This window comes from Balaenoptera acutorostrata, chromosome X (genome assembly GCF_949987535.1).
Source record: "Balaenoptera acutorostrata chromosome X, mBalAcu1.1, whole genome shotgun sequence".
NCBI lineage: Eukaryota > Metazoa > Chordata > Mammalia > Artiodactyla > Balaenopteridae > Balaenoptera > Balaenoptera acutorostrata.
This window is the reverse complement of record NC_080085.1, coordinates 43,328,410-43,343,815: the sequence shown is the minus strand read 5'-3', so window position 1 is coordinate 43,343,815 and position 15,406 is coordinate 43,328,410. Positions and strand designations below refer to the sequence as shown.

Here is a 15,406-nt window from a genome sequence, read left to right as displayed (position 1 = left end):
AAGTGTCTCTCCTATCTCAAAGTTCCACACTTTGGGGAATGAAGAACAGCATAATATCCGATGCCCTCCCCACCCCCCCCAAAACACCCAACTCTACAACAAAAAATTTGTAGAAAGGAGAGGAAATTTTGTGACTAAAAGTTTTAAAACAAATCTCATATAGGAAAAGAAAAGAAGGCATAATAAAAACTGAAGAGCCATGCCCTCGAGGTCGTGGTGCTTCCTCTCCGCTTCATTATATTTTCCCACATTTTGCCAATGTCCTGTAGAGAGCATAGACTGCTTTTAAAATCAGGAAAGAAAAGAACCAAAGGAAAAGAAAAATGTAAAAAAAGAATGCTAATTTAAGTAAAACCAAATTAATTCAGATAATTCCTATTTTTAAAATGTCAAATTCAGTCTTAGGACAGTACTACTTGGAAGGATATGAAAGGTGCTAGGAATGGGAGAAAAAAATGAAAGGTCTGACTACTTCGTTTGATTCAGAAGGTGAATATATTAAACGCTTTGCTTGTCCATTTAAACAAGTTCTTCATTAAGTCTTCCTTATGTAGCATACAAGCCAATCTGCTTTTTCTAAGAAAAAGTCCTCACCTTTTTGACCTGGGGAACTTCAAAGCAGATTGCTATTTACATAGCTTTCACACAAGCAACACCTCCACCCCTTAAGTGAAAACGCTAACGTATACATACTGAAGACTAATACGAACTTGAGAGCCATCATTTTGGCCTTTTTTAAATACCTTTTTTTAAAGGACTAAAGTGTGAATGTGTACACTAATCCCAAAAAGCCGACAGAGAAAAGACAACGCTTTGGATAAGGAAAGGCTTGCGAAGTCCAAGAAAACTAGGAACTCACAAAGTCCCAGGATGAATTCACCAGGAAAAAGCGCTCCGATGACTTATCTGGAACCTAGGACAGTTTGTTTTGGTTTGCCTTTTTTTTCCCTCTTATTTAGCGCGCAGTTAAATAGTACTGATCCGCGCCTCGTGGGACCAGGAGAATTTAACATCTCCTTAGTCAAACCCGGGTAGTTGCCAATAAATGTATGAAGCGTTCGTACAGCAGATTCTTACTGGCTTTTTGTACTCCACACTTCTGGATTTCCCTCACTTATTCGGGGTAGCTTACACTGACGTTATCACACGGGCACACGTACAACTTCACTCGGCACTCCTGGAAACTGATTTGCTCTGAAATATTAATAAAGTACACGCGCATCAATGTAAAGGTAAAGTTTTCCCCTTGGGGTGGGTGAAGGCGCTCAAGCGCAAGCCTGTAAAGTCTGGAGAGAACCAGCTCCCCGCGTTAAGTGGGAAAAGGAAAACGCAGCAACTACTTTTCCGAGAGTCTGGACTCGGCTTCGCTACGACCCACACAAACCTGCCAGTCCAGAGCAGGATGGATAAGAACGGGGCCTCGACAGGGCTTTACCAGCCAAAGCCACCCTGCCCCAGTCCTGGAAAGGGGACGCCTGCAGCTAACCTCCCCCATTCAAAAGCGGGGCGGGCTTGGCGCGGCTCCGCGAGGAAACTTCGCTGGGACAGCGCAGGGACCCTGGCTCGGAGAATAGGGCTGGGCTCCCTGGAAGATGCCGCCCTGCACTGGCTAGAACTGGCCGGTCTAACTCCTCCGAGTGCCAAGCGGCAACGGCCAGGCACGGGGAACCCCCATCTCCCGGGGACGCAGCCAGCGGGGGAGCGCTTCCCCTGTGTCGCTGAGCCCAAGGGGGTGCTCGGGGGTGGGCCGGGGGCCAGCGGCCCGCCAAGGACCTGCTGGGGTAGGGACAGTCCATTTGTCTTTACCTGTCGCCGAGGTCCGGAGCGGCAGAGCCCGTGCCCGCCGCCGGCGGGCCGAGCGCTCAGTCGGCTCTGGCGTCCGGGACACTAAGTTGAGCTAGCGCCCCACGTAGCCTGCAGAGCTTCATTCACAGCCCAGCCGGGAGGAGGGGGAGCGGAGCGGGCGCGCGGCTCATGTGACAGACGCCTCGCAAGGATCGGCCAAGCACGGCGGCCGCCTGCGCATGCGCGCCCCGTCCAGCCCTCTCCCCACACCTCTGCCGAGGCGCGGAGGAGGTGATGCCCGCCCAGGAGGCAGCAGGGCGGGGAGAGCCGCGGAGAAGGCGGTGCTCAGAGGAGTTTCCGCGCGCGCAGCCGCAATAGGTCGGCCCTGCTCGCTGCCATATTTAATGAGGACTGGGCGGGTCCTAACCCAGTGCTGGGCGTGTCAATTGCTTTTGAAAAAAGAAATGCGCCTTTATGTTTCACTCTTTCGAGCCTACGGTATGGTTTTTTGGTTTTGTTCTTAAAACGAAACTGTTTATCCTGAGCTTCTGGCCCACAGAATAGTTAGTGGTAGAAATCTAATACTAATTACATTAGCTCACGTATTTTGAGCCTCTAATTATATGCCGGGCACTGTCCTAAGCCCTTTATTTTTTTCATCTCATTTAACGTGCACAATAACCCCACTGGGGTACGTACTATTATTTCTCCACTTTTTTTTTTTTTTTTTTTTTGGCTGCGCTGGGTCTTCGTTGCTGCGCGCGGGCTTTCTCTAGTTGCGGCGAGCGGGGGCTACTCTGTTGCAGTGCGCGGGCTTCTCATTGCGGTGGCTTCTGTTGTTTTGGAGCACTGGCTCTAGGCACGCGGGCTTCAGTAGTTGTGGCTCGCGGGCTCTAGGGCGCAGGCTCAGTACTTGTGGCGCACGGGCTTAGTTGCTCCGCGGCATATGGGATCTTCCTGGACCAGGGCTCGAACCACTGTCCCCTGCGTTGGCAGGCAGGTTCTTAACCACTGCGCTACCAGGGAAGCCCTCTCCGCTTTTATTCATAAGAAAACAGAGGCACAGAAAGGTTGTCCGAGCTCACATAATAGTGGTAGTATGAATAGTGATCAAATATAGTGATGCTTGTAACAGCCAACTCGATCCTCATAGTAACACTGGAAAATCTACACTGCGGTTTTTGGTATTGTCTCCATTTTAATAATTACAAAACAGAGGCTCAGGAAAGCAAAAATTACGGGACTGGTAAGGGGTAGAACTGGGATTCCAACCTAGGTCTACCTGACTCCAAAGCCCTTTGCCCTAGGTTTGGAAGAAACAGCCCCTCATTTTACAAAAGAGAAAACTGGCCCTTGGGGTTTGTTGACCTACTTAACATGATCCAGCGAATTATTTACTGGCAGAACTGAGACTAGAATTTATATAATCAATCCAGGTAATCTAAGTAGAACCCCAGTACGCTAATTCAGAGTCCACTGTAGTGAACAATTTTGAACGCCTGCTTTGGGCAAGCTAAGTGGTGTGGGATACAAAACCTGTATCCTAGACCAGTCAGCACTAGGCCACCAAGGACAAATCTATAATCAAAACAGTCCAGCTTTTGGACCTATTGCAACAAGGGAGACGGCACACCAGAGAAACCATGGGGCGTCTTACCAAACAAAGAAAAAGTCATTATGGTGTTGGGGGGAAGGGTGGAGTTTAAATGAATTTTAAACGAAGCATTGCTTTAGTAAGCTCAAAGCAGGGCTGTGTGAAGGGGTCAACATCAGGTCTGGACTTCGAAGTGAACCCAGAGTCCTGTTTCCTTGGGAACCACAAAGTAAAGATAGATGTGGAATGTTGTGTCCAGATACCCCTTATCTGAAGCTCTGCACCTGGATTGGAAATTGAGGCTGCTTCTCTGAATCCAAGAAACGTATGTACTCCAGACAAATGTGGGATGTTTTATTCTCACTGATATGATTTCAAGCAGCAAAGTTCCTGATAGTCTATGATTGTAGAAAACAAAGTTTCTCAGTGAGTAAAAAACCTGGTGGTCACTCAGATAAGGCGACTGTTATCCTCTTACAGCTGCAGCGTGTCTTTGGGAGAAATATTGTTCCCCATTAAATTTACAGCTGGTTTTGTCTGTGTCTGTTATTCCAGCCTGATGAAAGGCCAGGTTTTTGCTTTCTCAGTCCAAGCTAATTTTTACTTTCTCACCTGAGAACATTTAGTCTCTGCCTTCAGGCACTGGCAGTATATAGGTGGGTGGGTGCATGGGTGGGGGATAGCCACAAGCGACTAGGAAGAATCAGGGCAGGTTGTGCTGAGTCCTCTGATGATGGGAAATGCAAGTGGAGGTAACACCTTGTACAAAGGTGTGCAGGCAGGAAATCACATATGAGGACCTATGAGTAGTCCTCTATGGTTGAAGCTTAGGGTAAAGAAGTGTACGGAAGTGGTAGGCGATGTAACCAGAAGGTAAATTGAGGCCCAATTTTGGAGAATCCTGAATGTTGGACTGAGATTTGTACTTAATTCAGAAAGTGATTGAAAAAGAAGGTTTTTGAGCAAGGTAATCCCTTTATTGGGATGCTTCTTTTTTTGTAGTTGAGGTATAATTGACATATAACATTATATTAGTTTCAGGTGTGCTGACTCGCTATGATTACCACAATAAGTCTAGTTAATATCTGTCACTCTTCTTTAAGAAGGTGAATTTGGAGTAATTGTTCAAGGAGAGGTTGGTTGCTTGCTTGGTTTTGTCATTGCAGGATAGGAGAAACCAGAGCTTACCTGTAGGTTGAGCAGGAAGAGCCACTAGTGAAACAGAAATTGAAGAGGCAAGAAAAGGAGGGGATAAATAGTGTAGTAAAATACATGAAATAGAAATGAGATGCAAAATACAAGCTAAGCTTGGAAAAGATGCCTTTCCCTATGAGACAAGAAAAAGATGGTTGCAGGATGGCAATCTGGTTGGAAGCCACCACTGTAGAGCGAGCAAATATTGGCTTTACTTGGAATACGGGTTTATTTGGAAGAGCTTGGGCAGGAGTCATTTATGGAGAGTATGAGGGCTGCAGTACAGCCAGATGACCACGTGGTGTCGCCACTGACCGCTGACAGCTTGGAGGGCTCCTGTTTTAGGAGTACACTTCATAAAAGAACATTCTATCTTTTGCGAATTGCAAAACAAAACCAGTTACGTGAATGGACTCTGGAGCCGGACTGCCTGGGCTCAGAACCAACCAGACAGACACTTATTAGCTGTGTCACGTCGTTCAAGTTTCACTCTCCTTCAGGTTTCTTATCTGTAAAATGAATAATAGGATAAAATGTATTAATAGATTTTAAATAATTGGAAAAGGTTAAGTGCTCAGTAAATGTGAGCTAGTATTACTATTAATGGTGATGATGATTAATAAGGCTCCTTTGGATCCACAAGTTTTGCAGGAGTTATTTATGTGGTGAGTAATAAATGCCTATACAACAATACCTTCCCAAGTGAAATGGTTAGAGTGTGGTGCTAATGAGGCAAAGTTAATAATTTAATCAGGAGGTATGGATTCTGTTAACTCTGTTCTCTTCCCCATGAGAACCTTAGCCAGGTGCCCCACAAGTGTGTGTACACGGTCACAAGTGGATCTGGCCAAAAGAGTGTAGATAGATCAACATAAATGAGACCCTCTGTTCTCCTCCCCCATCCTTGGAAAAACTTGAAAAAATGTTCCCACCCAACCCCCCACAGTGGTCAGCAGACTTTTGGTCAAGAGCCATTTCAGGTCTTACAAAGTAAAGAGTAAACACAATGTGATCTTAAAAGTAAATTATAAAGATACAATAAAACAGTGGATTCCTCTGTATAATAAAAGGTAGCATTTTAGAGTTAATTTTGCAAAAGAAAAACCTTTAGAGCAATAGGTCACAGTGGCACCTAAACTGTCATATCTAAAGCAGCTTTATCTTTTTTTAACCATTTTTTAAAATTGAGGTACAGTTAATTTACAATGTTGTGTTAGTTTCAGGTGAACAGCAAAGTGATTCAGATATATATATATATATATATACATATATATATATATATATATATTCTGTTTCAGATTCTTTTCCATTAGGGATTATTACAAGATATTGAATATAGTTCCCTGTGCTATACAGTAGGTCCTTGTTGTTTGTTTTATATATAGTAGTGTGTATATGTTAATCCCAAACTCCTAATTTATCTCTCTCCCCCTTTCCCCTTTGTTAACCATGTTTGTTATCTATGTCTGTGAGTCTTTTTTCTGTTTTGTAAATAAGTTCATGTGTATCTTTTTTTAGATTCCACATATAAGTGGCATCATATAATATTTGTCTTTCTCTGCCTGACTTACTTCACTTAATATGATAACTCTAGGTCCATCCATGTTGCTGCAAATGGCGTTATTTTATTCTTTTTTATGGCTGAGTAATATTCCAGGGTGTGTGTGTGTGTATACACACATACCACATCCTCTTTATCCATTCATCTGTTGATGGACATTTAGGTTGCTTCCATGTTTTGGCTATTGTAAATAGTAAAGCAGCTTTATCTTTAATTTTGAAATTGTCATTGCAAATCCAGAGTGAAATAGTTACATGAGTACATAGCCATGTGAAGTAGTAAGTGAATGTTTCTGGTATTGTTCTTTATTTGTTCCACATTTTGTTCGAGTCTTTACTATTGTGCCAGGCACTGTGTTAGCCCCTAGGGATACTAGTTTTAAAATAAAATAAGTGGTACAGGCTACTATATATAAAATAGATAAACAACAAGGTCCTACTGCATAGCACAGGGAACTATATTCAATATCTTGTAATAACCTATAGTGGAAAAGAATATGAAATATATGTATGTATGTATAACTGAATCACTTTGCTGTACTCCAGAAACTAACACAACATTGTAAATCAACTATACTTCAATTAAAAAATAAAATAAAATACCATGCATAAATAAAATAAAATATCTGGGGTGCCCAAGGAATGCCTGGAATAGTTCTAGAAAAATGGGGCAGAATAAAAGGAAATGAACAAAGTTCTCTAGCTCAGGGGATCTATCAAGACAGTAGGTTAAGTCTGAAAATAGAGTGATCTAGGATCATTTGCAGTCACCTTGTACTGGACTTCCCTGGTGGTGCAGTGGTTAAGAATCTGTCTGCCAATGCAGGGGACACGGGTTCGAGCCCTGGTCCAGGAAGATCCCACATGCCACAGAGCAACTAAGCCCATGCACCACAACTACTGAGCCTGCGTGCCACAACTACTGAAGCCCACGCGCCTAGAGCCCATGCTCTGCAACACGAGAAGCCACCACAATGAGAAGCCCACACACCACAACGAAGAGTAGCCCCCACTCGCTGCAACTAGAGAAAGCCTGTGTGCAGCAGCGAAGACCCAACGCAGCCAAAAATAAATAAATAAATTAATTAATTAATTAAAAAATAAAAAACAAAAAAAAATCACCTTGTACCTACAGAGCTGAGTATCAAAATTAACAAATGGTTTCTAGGACATAATGGTAGCTAACCTCATGATTGGAGAAACACTAATGAAAACCACAGTGAGTTACCCTCAGTAAAGCATAAAAATGTTGGTAATATACTGTGTTGACAAAGCTGGAGGTGGGAGGAGTCCTCTCATAAATTGCTGGTGGGAGTGCAATTAGTCAATTGAGGGCAACTTTGCAATAGCAATAAAAATTTCAAATACATGAGACTTTGATCCCAAAATTCCATTTCTAAGAATCTCTCCTTCAATTATGTTTGCATAGGTGTAAACTATTGTGTGCAATTGTTTGTAATAATAAAAATAAGAAACGACAAGATCTCCATCAGAAGAGGATTGATCAAATAAATAACGTAAGTTTTAACTTTATTGAAGTATAGTTGGTTTACAATGTTGTGTTAGTTTCAGGTGTATAGCTGTATAGCACAGTGATTCAGTTTATATATATATATATATATATATATATATATATATATATATATATTCTTTTTCAGATTCTTTTCCTTTATAGGTTATTACAAAATATTGAGTATAGTTCCTTGTGCTATACAGTAGATCCTTGTTATCTATTTTATATATGCTCTTTATGTACTTATATGTAAAATACTATGAAAAAAAGGAAGGTGTGGAGCTGTGTACTTTCTCAATTTTGTGCCATGGAAGTGTATTACCTATTTAATTATGTATCTTAAAAAGTAATATATATATAAAAAAAGTAATATAGAAAAATTTTTGAATAGCCTGTCAAGGATGATATTTAGATTGAAGAGCGAGTTGGTCAGCTTCCTGCCTTAGTGTCAGCTAAAGAAAGATCCTGTTAGCCTGTGAGCATATACTAGAAAGTCTATGTTGTGTGAAAACTCAGTCTTTATAGTTCTCTAATTGGGCCCAGCAGAATTTTTGACAGATGGTTTTCATGAGAAATTTTACTTTGTAAAAATCCCATATCAGGTTGCCCTCTATTTGAGAGAAGTCCAATTCTATTTAGATTAGAGCTGCTAAGCTCTAAGGGTGCAAATAAGAGAGTTCATTTAGAGAGTGGTTTTGAGGATGTGCAGATCTCTACTCTGTATTCCATCCAGCTCTGTATTGCCTTCTTTTCCATGCAGCAGTGCAAGCCCACGGAGTAGTGGTGGTGTTTTCTCAGAACCACTGTGATGCCTTTTCACCTACTACCGTGGGAGCTCCTTGAGGACACAGTCCATGTCCTATACTTCCTTTATATTCATCACAGCAGAGCTTTTCAAACCATTTGTGGTGAAGGACCATTTTCCCCCAAATCCATTGTGTACCAATACTTTTATATAATACAATAAAAATGAATGACTAGAAAATGAAATCAAAACGAAAGAGAAATACAAGCCCAATTCTTTTCTGATTATATTCAACAGACGTAAAATTACTCTGTCAATTTTTTGTTAAGGTTTTGAAACATTTACTCTCAATTTCTTGTCATGGACCAGCAATAAACAGTTGAATACATCATTCTTCTAGTGTTTCCTATTTTGCAGAGTGTTTTCACATCTCTCTCCCGCTTCTACCATAACACCACCTTCGGAATTAAGTGGAGCAGATTTTATCATTCCCATTTGACAGAAGAGGAAGATGAGGCATGCAGATTAAGTGATTTGCCTGGTCTGAAACAGCCCAAGTTAGTCTGACTCCTATTGCATTTTGCGGCAGCTGCACTAAGAAAGCCCTCCAGTTAAAGAGAGCCTCCCAAGAATTCCACCAATTAGAAAAACTTGCCTTAGGCTTTCCAAAAGACCGCTTGGCGTGATGGTGTGATGGAAAGAACAGGGATTCTGGAATCAGAGAGCTAGTTTGGAATCCAGGCTTGAGCAAGAGATTTTACCTCTGAGCCTGACTCCTTATCTCTAAAGTGGGGATAATGATAGCTTCTCCACAACGCTGCGCTAAGAACTAAATGGTGAATGTAAATAGCCAGGTACATAGTTCAGAAAGAATGGTTATTATTAAAATCAGGCTCGGTTTAGAAGGGCCTCATTGAAGGACGCGCTCTGTAATCTAATCACGTGGAAATGTGCGCCATCTACTGGTGGAGTAAAGAACATGGCTCTGAGAAGAGAACGTTGCTCTCTGCTAAGAATGGGATCAGTAAACTGTGCCCTTCTTGTCTTTCTCTTTTTACTCCTTCCCAATAGTAACAGGTGCCTCTTCTGCCTCACAGTGAAAACAAGGTAGGAAATATGGTCTTCCACCTCTAACTGGTAGTAACAAGGCCGCACCCCCTTTCTGACATGGTAACAGAGGAGGTCAGCTCAACAGACGATTTAAGTAAGATCCAGAGTCCCATCACATAATGTCAAAAATGTCCAGGATATAAATGAAAATAACTTGTCATAACAAGAAACAGGAAAATCTCAAATAAGAAAAATCAACCAACAGATACCAAGACCTATGTCACACAGATGTTGGAATTATATGACAAGGATTTTAAAACATTCAACATAAAAGTGCTTCAAAGAGCAGTTCTGAACAGGTTTGAAGTGAATGAAAAAAGTCTCAGCAAAGAAATAGATGACATAAAGGAGAACCAAATGGAAATTTTATCCTTAGTACGGTTTGTTTAATTGAAATATAGTTGATTTACAATATTATATTAGTTTCATGTATACAGCATAGTGATTCAGTATTTTTGCAGATTATACCTCATTATAGGCTATTACAAGATAATGGCTATAACTCCCCATGCTATACAGTATATCCTTGTTGCTTATCTATTTTATAAATAGTAGTTTGTGTCTGTTAATCCCATACCCCTAATTTGTCACTCCCCTCGTCCCTCTTCCCTTTACTAGCCACAAGTTTGTTTTCTATATCTGTGAGTCTGTTCCTGTTTTGCATATACATGCATTTGTATTTTTTTTAGATTCCACATATAAATGATATTATACAGTATTTGTCGTTCTCTGTCTGACTTATTTCAGTAAGCATAATATTCTCTAGGTCCATTCACATTGCTGCACATGGCAGAATTTCATTCTTTCTTATGGCTGAGTAATATTACAGTACACGCACGTGCACACACACACACACACACACACACACACACACACCACATCTTCTTAATCCAATCGTCTGTTGATGGGCACTTGGGTTGCTTCCGTGTCTTGGCTATTGTAAACAGGGCTGCTATGAACATTGGGGTGCATGTATCCTTTCAAATTAGTATTTTCATTTTTTCCTGGATATATACCCAGGAATGGAATTGCTGGATCATATGGTAGTTCTATTTTTAATTTTTTGAGGAACCTCCATACTGTTTTCCATAGTGGCTACAACAATTTACATTCCCACCAACAGTATATAAGAGTTCCCTTTTCTCCATATCTTCTCCAACATTTCTTATTTGTAGACTTTTTGATGATAGCCATTCTGACAGGTGTGAGGTGACATCTAATTGTTGTTTCGATTTGCATTTCTCTAACAATTAGCAATTTTTCATGTGCCTGTTAGCCATCTGTATGTCTTCTTTGGAAAATTTCTATTCAGGTCTTCTGTCCATTTTTTTTATTGGATTGTTTGTTTTATATTGAGTTGTATGAGCTGTTCGTATATTTTGGATATTAACCCCTTGTCGGTCACATCATTTGCAAATATTTTCTCCCATTCAGTATGTTGTCTTTTTGTTTTGTTGATGGTTTCCTTTGCTGTGCAAAAGCTTTTAAGTTTAATTAGGTCCCATTTATTTATTTTTGCTCTTATTTCTTTTGCCCTAGTGGACTGATCTAAAAAAATATTGCTATGATTTATGTCAAAGAATGTTCTGCCTATGTTTTCTTCTAGGCATTTTATGGTTTCCATTCTTACATTTAGGTCTTTAAACCATTTTGAGTTTATTTTTGTATATAATGTGAGCATATGTTCTTGTTGTTTTACACGTAGCTGTCCAGTTTTCCCAGGGCCACTTGTTGAAGAGACTGTCTTTTCTCCATTGTATATTCTTGCCTCCTTTGTCATGAATTAGTTGACCATAGGTGTGTGGTTTTATTTCTGGGATCTCTATTCTGTTCCATCAAGCTATGTGTCTCTTTTTGTGCCAGTACCATGCTGTTTTGATTACTGTAGCTTTGTACTATAGTCTGAGGTCTGGGAGGGTTATACCTCCAGATTTGTACTTTTTTCTCAAGATTGACTTCTCAAAATGTCATGGGTATTTTGATAGGGACTGCCAAATGGAAATTTTAGAACTGGAAAATACAATGACTGAAATTTTCCAAAATTTGGGAAAAGACATGAACCTACAGATCCAATGGCTGAGCAAATCACAAACAGAATAAACACAAAGAAATCCACACCAGGATACATCATAATCAAACTTTTGAAAACTAAACGCAAAGAAAAAATCTTGAAAGCACCAAGTGAGAAATGACACCTTACTTAGGGGGAGGGGAACTATTTGAATGAAGGCATGGTTCTCATCAGAAACCATGGAAGCCAGAATGAAATGGCACAACATTTTTCAAGGGCTAAAAGAATTGAATATATAAAGAACACTTGAAATTGAACAGTAAAATAAAACAAATAATCCAACTAGAAAATGAGCAAAAAACATGAAGAAGCATTTCACTGAAGAGGATAAACAGAAGGAAATAAACACCTAAAAAGATGCTCAATGTCACTAGCGTTTAAGGAAATGCAAATTAAGACTATGGTGAGATATCACTAGACACTTCCTAGAACTGCTAAGCTAAAAAAAAAACAGTGATAATACTAAATGCTGGCAAGGATGTGGAGAAACTGGCTGTTTCATAAATTTCTGGTGGGGGTGTAAAATGGTACAGCCACTCTGGAAAACAGTTTAGCATTTTCTTAATAAACTAAACATATACTTAGCATATAACCAAGAACAAGCTCAAGGTGCTATATGAGATGGAACAGAAGAGGCCTGTGACCACCCTGTGTCACTGCAACTGCCATCTGGTATCAGCCATCAGCCAGAAGAGCTTCCTGTAGAGTCTGTGGGCCAGCAAGCTGAGGGGCACGGTCTTCATTAGCACCCAACTGTACTTCCACCAGGTAATCAGTGTGAAGCATTTCATCCTGGCCATGGCTGTCCCGAAGAGCATCTCACTGCTATGCTACCAGTAGGACAGCAAGACTCTAAGCCTCAGGTTCTCGCATGACAAGACCCCTCGAGGTGTACAACGTGGACCTCATGGTGGACAATGCTCAGCTGGGCTTCAGCGTGTCTGTCCAAGACCGCAAGTTCATGGTCTACCTGTACCTGCTGAAAGCCAAGGAGAGTTCTGGGGGCATATGCCTGCTGCAGTGGGCAGACGTCCACGTGGGCACCCAAGTGAACACAATCTGGAGGATCCCAGGTGGAGGGTCACATAGGGGCCCAGCCAAAAGTCAGTAGTGTGGGAGAACAAGCATTTCACGTGGTTTGTCACACTGGATAGTGGCATCGCGCTTCAGCAGCTGCTGAAGCTGCAAAACAGGCTGACCACTGTGCTGCCACACCTGCGCTGGCCACAAGTCCTGCAACGGGTGGATGCAGCGTGTGGACTATGTCCTACAGAACGTGGTGTTGACCTTCCTCGCCCCAGCTTCTCAACCACTGTCTTCACTTCAGAACCGTGGAGCACTGTGAGCTGGCCAAGATCAGCACCATGCCTGGCATAGTCATGGATGACCTGATTGAGACCTATGGCATCACCACCCACTTCTAGACCCAGGGACGCTGCCACCGTCCCCATGCACTGCTTTCTACCCCCTTTTTGTATAAAACACGGGGAAATGGGTAAGCGGGGAACGATTGATACATGCAATAACTTAAAAAGATCTCAAGGATGGTGAGTGTAAAAAAGCAATCTCAAAAGGTCACATATTATAGGATTCCATTTACTTCAGATTTTCAAAACGAGAAAATTGTAGAGATGGAGAATAAATTAGTGGTTGCCATGGATGAGGAATAGTGAAGGGAGGGGAGTGACTAGAAAGGAATAGCATGAAGGAGATCTCCATGGTGATGGAACAGTTCTGTATCTTGATTGCAGTGGTGGCTACACAAATCTACACATGTGATAAAAATGGCATAGAAGTATTCACACACTTGTACCATTGTCAATTTCCTGGACTGGATGTTATACTATAGTTTGTAACATGTAACTGGGGGGGAAATCTGGGTGAAGTTTACGAAGGACCTCCATAGTATTTTCACAACTTCCTGTGAATCTATAATTATTTCAAAATTAAAAGTTTTTTTTTAAAGAATGGGAAGAGAGGAATTGTAGACATCGAGTATAGACAATTCTAATGAGGAATTTTGCTGTAAAAGGGAACAGAGAAATCAAGTGGGTAGAGAGCAAGGGAAGGTGGCTCAACAGAAGACGTTTAAAATTTTTTAATGGGAGCAATAACAGCATGGTTGAAGCTAATGGGAAAGACCCTATAGAAGGAAAAAAAATTATGCTTGAGGGGCAAGAGAGGAGAAAATTGCCAAAAGAGGAGTGGAGGGGTTGGCCTCAGCTAAGAGCATGGAAAGTTCATCCATAGTCATAGGAGAAAGGGTAGAATATATACATAGATTTAGGTAGGTAAGTGGATGCAGTGGTAGAAATTTGTGAGCTTTGTTTTCTGATTGCCTCTGTTTTCTCAGTGAAATTGGAAGCAAGGTCATGAGCTGAGAGTGAGGACGGGTGCGGAGGTGTTAGAGGTTTAAAGGGAGAAGGTATGAAATAGTTGTCTAGGAAACAGGGAGAGTAAACGGACTAGGATAATATTATGTGATTTCCTGGCAACATTAAGTGCCCACTTGAGGTTCGTGGTCTTGAATTTAAAGCGAGAGTGTCATTTTGTGTTTTTCTCCAGCCATGTTCAGCTCCAGTGATATAGGAGAGGGATAGGAGTCATTGGTAATGACAAGATGGAGGCAAGAGACTGCAATTAGGTGGAGGAGAAAACTGGAAGAGAGGATTTCAAGGGACTGAGAGGCTAGGGTGTTAGAAGGATCAGGTATTGTGATATTGAAATCACAAAGAATTAAGACAGGATTAACTGCAGAGAGTTACAGTGAGACAGAAACTAAAATATTATATAGCATATATAATATATTTAACATATTCTGTGACAGAAATTCAAAGATGGGGATTTTTAGGGAGGAGAAAGGGAGAATGACTTGAAAATAGCAGTGAGGGACCTCAAGCTGTGGCAATAAAAATAACCACTGCTCGAGAGGGCTGTAAGGTCCTTGGGTAGATCTAGATTTCAGTCAGATTAAGAAGGTGAGGGAAGCATTCAGCAAACCGGGAAAGAATATAGAGGATTTTGCTGAAGACTTTGAGTACTAGTTAAGATGACTATATAATTTATCATCCAATCTGGGATACTTATGAGAATGACAAGTGTTAAACTGGGCAGGATGGTGGCACACCATGTATAAACTGGAATTGTCCTGGGCAAACCAGGACTATGATTCTAGAGGACAAAGTGGAAGGATTTCAGGGCTAAGAGATGGGGATAGAACATGAAATATTCAGATAGTGACCAAGGAGTCCCACGGTTTTTGTGATGACTGACATAAAGTTGAAAGGCATAAAGAGCTTAGTTCTGGTGATACTAGGCAAATTGTGGTGGCAAGTCTGTGAGTGTTTAGAGGGAGAAATGGGTGGGGTGTTCAGGGCCTGCCCTTCACTCCTACCAATGGAGATACAGCGTCCTGGATACAGGAGTTCTATTCCCAGCCAGACAGCAGCTGGATCCTAAGCCCCACTGAGGAATGCCTTGATATTTCTGAAACTCTTTGTGCTTCCAGTATGAATTATTTGGGGAACTGGGACTGGACTGACTGCAGCCAAGGAAATTAATAGACCTAGCTGTTAAAAGGTGAGGATGGGAGAGACAAGGGACTCAGTGGTATTTCCAACAGAAACTACAGGGAAAGACACTAACATTGACAAAAGTAGAAAATACCAAGCTGAATAGGAAAAAATAGAGAGTCCACCACTTAGATCTAAAAACCTAACTGCACAAGAACAGAATGGCTAATATGCTGCTGAATTACTCAAGGTCTCTTATTCCTCTTTTCTTTTCTATGTTCATTCCCTAGGTGAGTTCATCTAGTCTCATGGTTTTAATTAC

General features: G+C 41.4%; 1 protein-coding gene and 1 pseudogene across 2 annotated transcripts in view; one reads left to right on the top strand and one right to left on the bottom strand.

The window, feature by feature from the left end:
* CLCN5 (chloride voltage-gated channel 5) overlaps positions 1-2,004 on the bottom strand; it is a 155,013-nt gene extending 153,009 nt beyond the window's left edge. Inside the window, exon 1 of one of the 2 annotated variants that reach the window (XM_057538113.1) lies at positions 1,807-2,004. The gene's annotated coding sequence lies outside the window, so the exon portion shown is untranslated. Of the gene's footprint in view, positions 1-1,077; positions 1,096-1,806 lie in introns of those variants that run through there. The other variant, XM_057538114.1, reaches the window with a different exon arrangement.
* Positions 2,005-12,370: 10,366 nt separating this feature from the next.
* Positions 12,371-12,996, top strand: LOC114238011 (cleavage and polyadenylation specificity factor subunit 1-like; annotated as a pseudogene).
* The last annotated feature ends 2,410 nt before the right edge of the window (positions 12,997-15,406 follow it).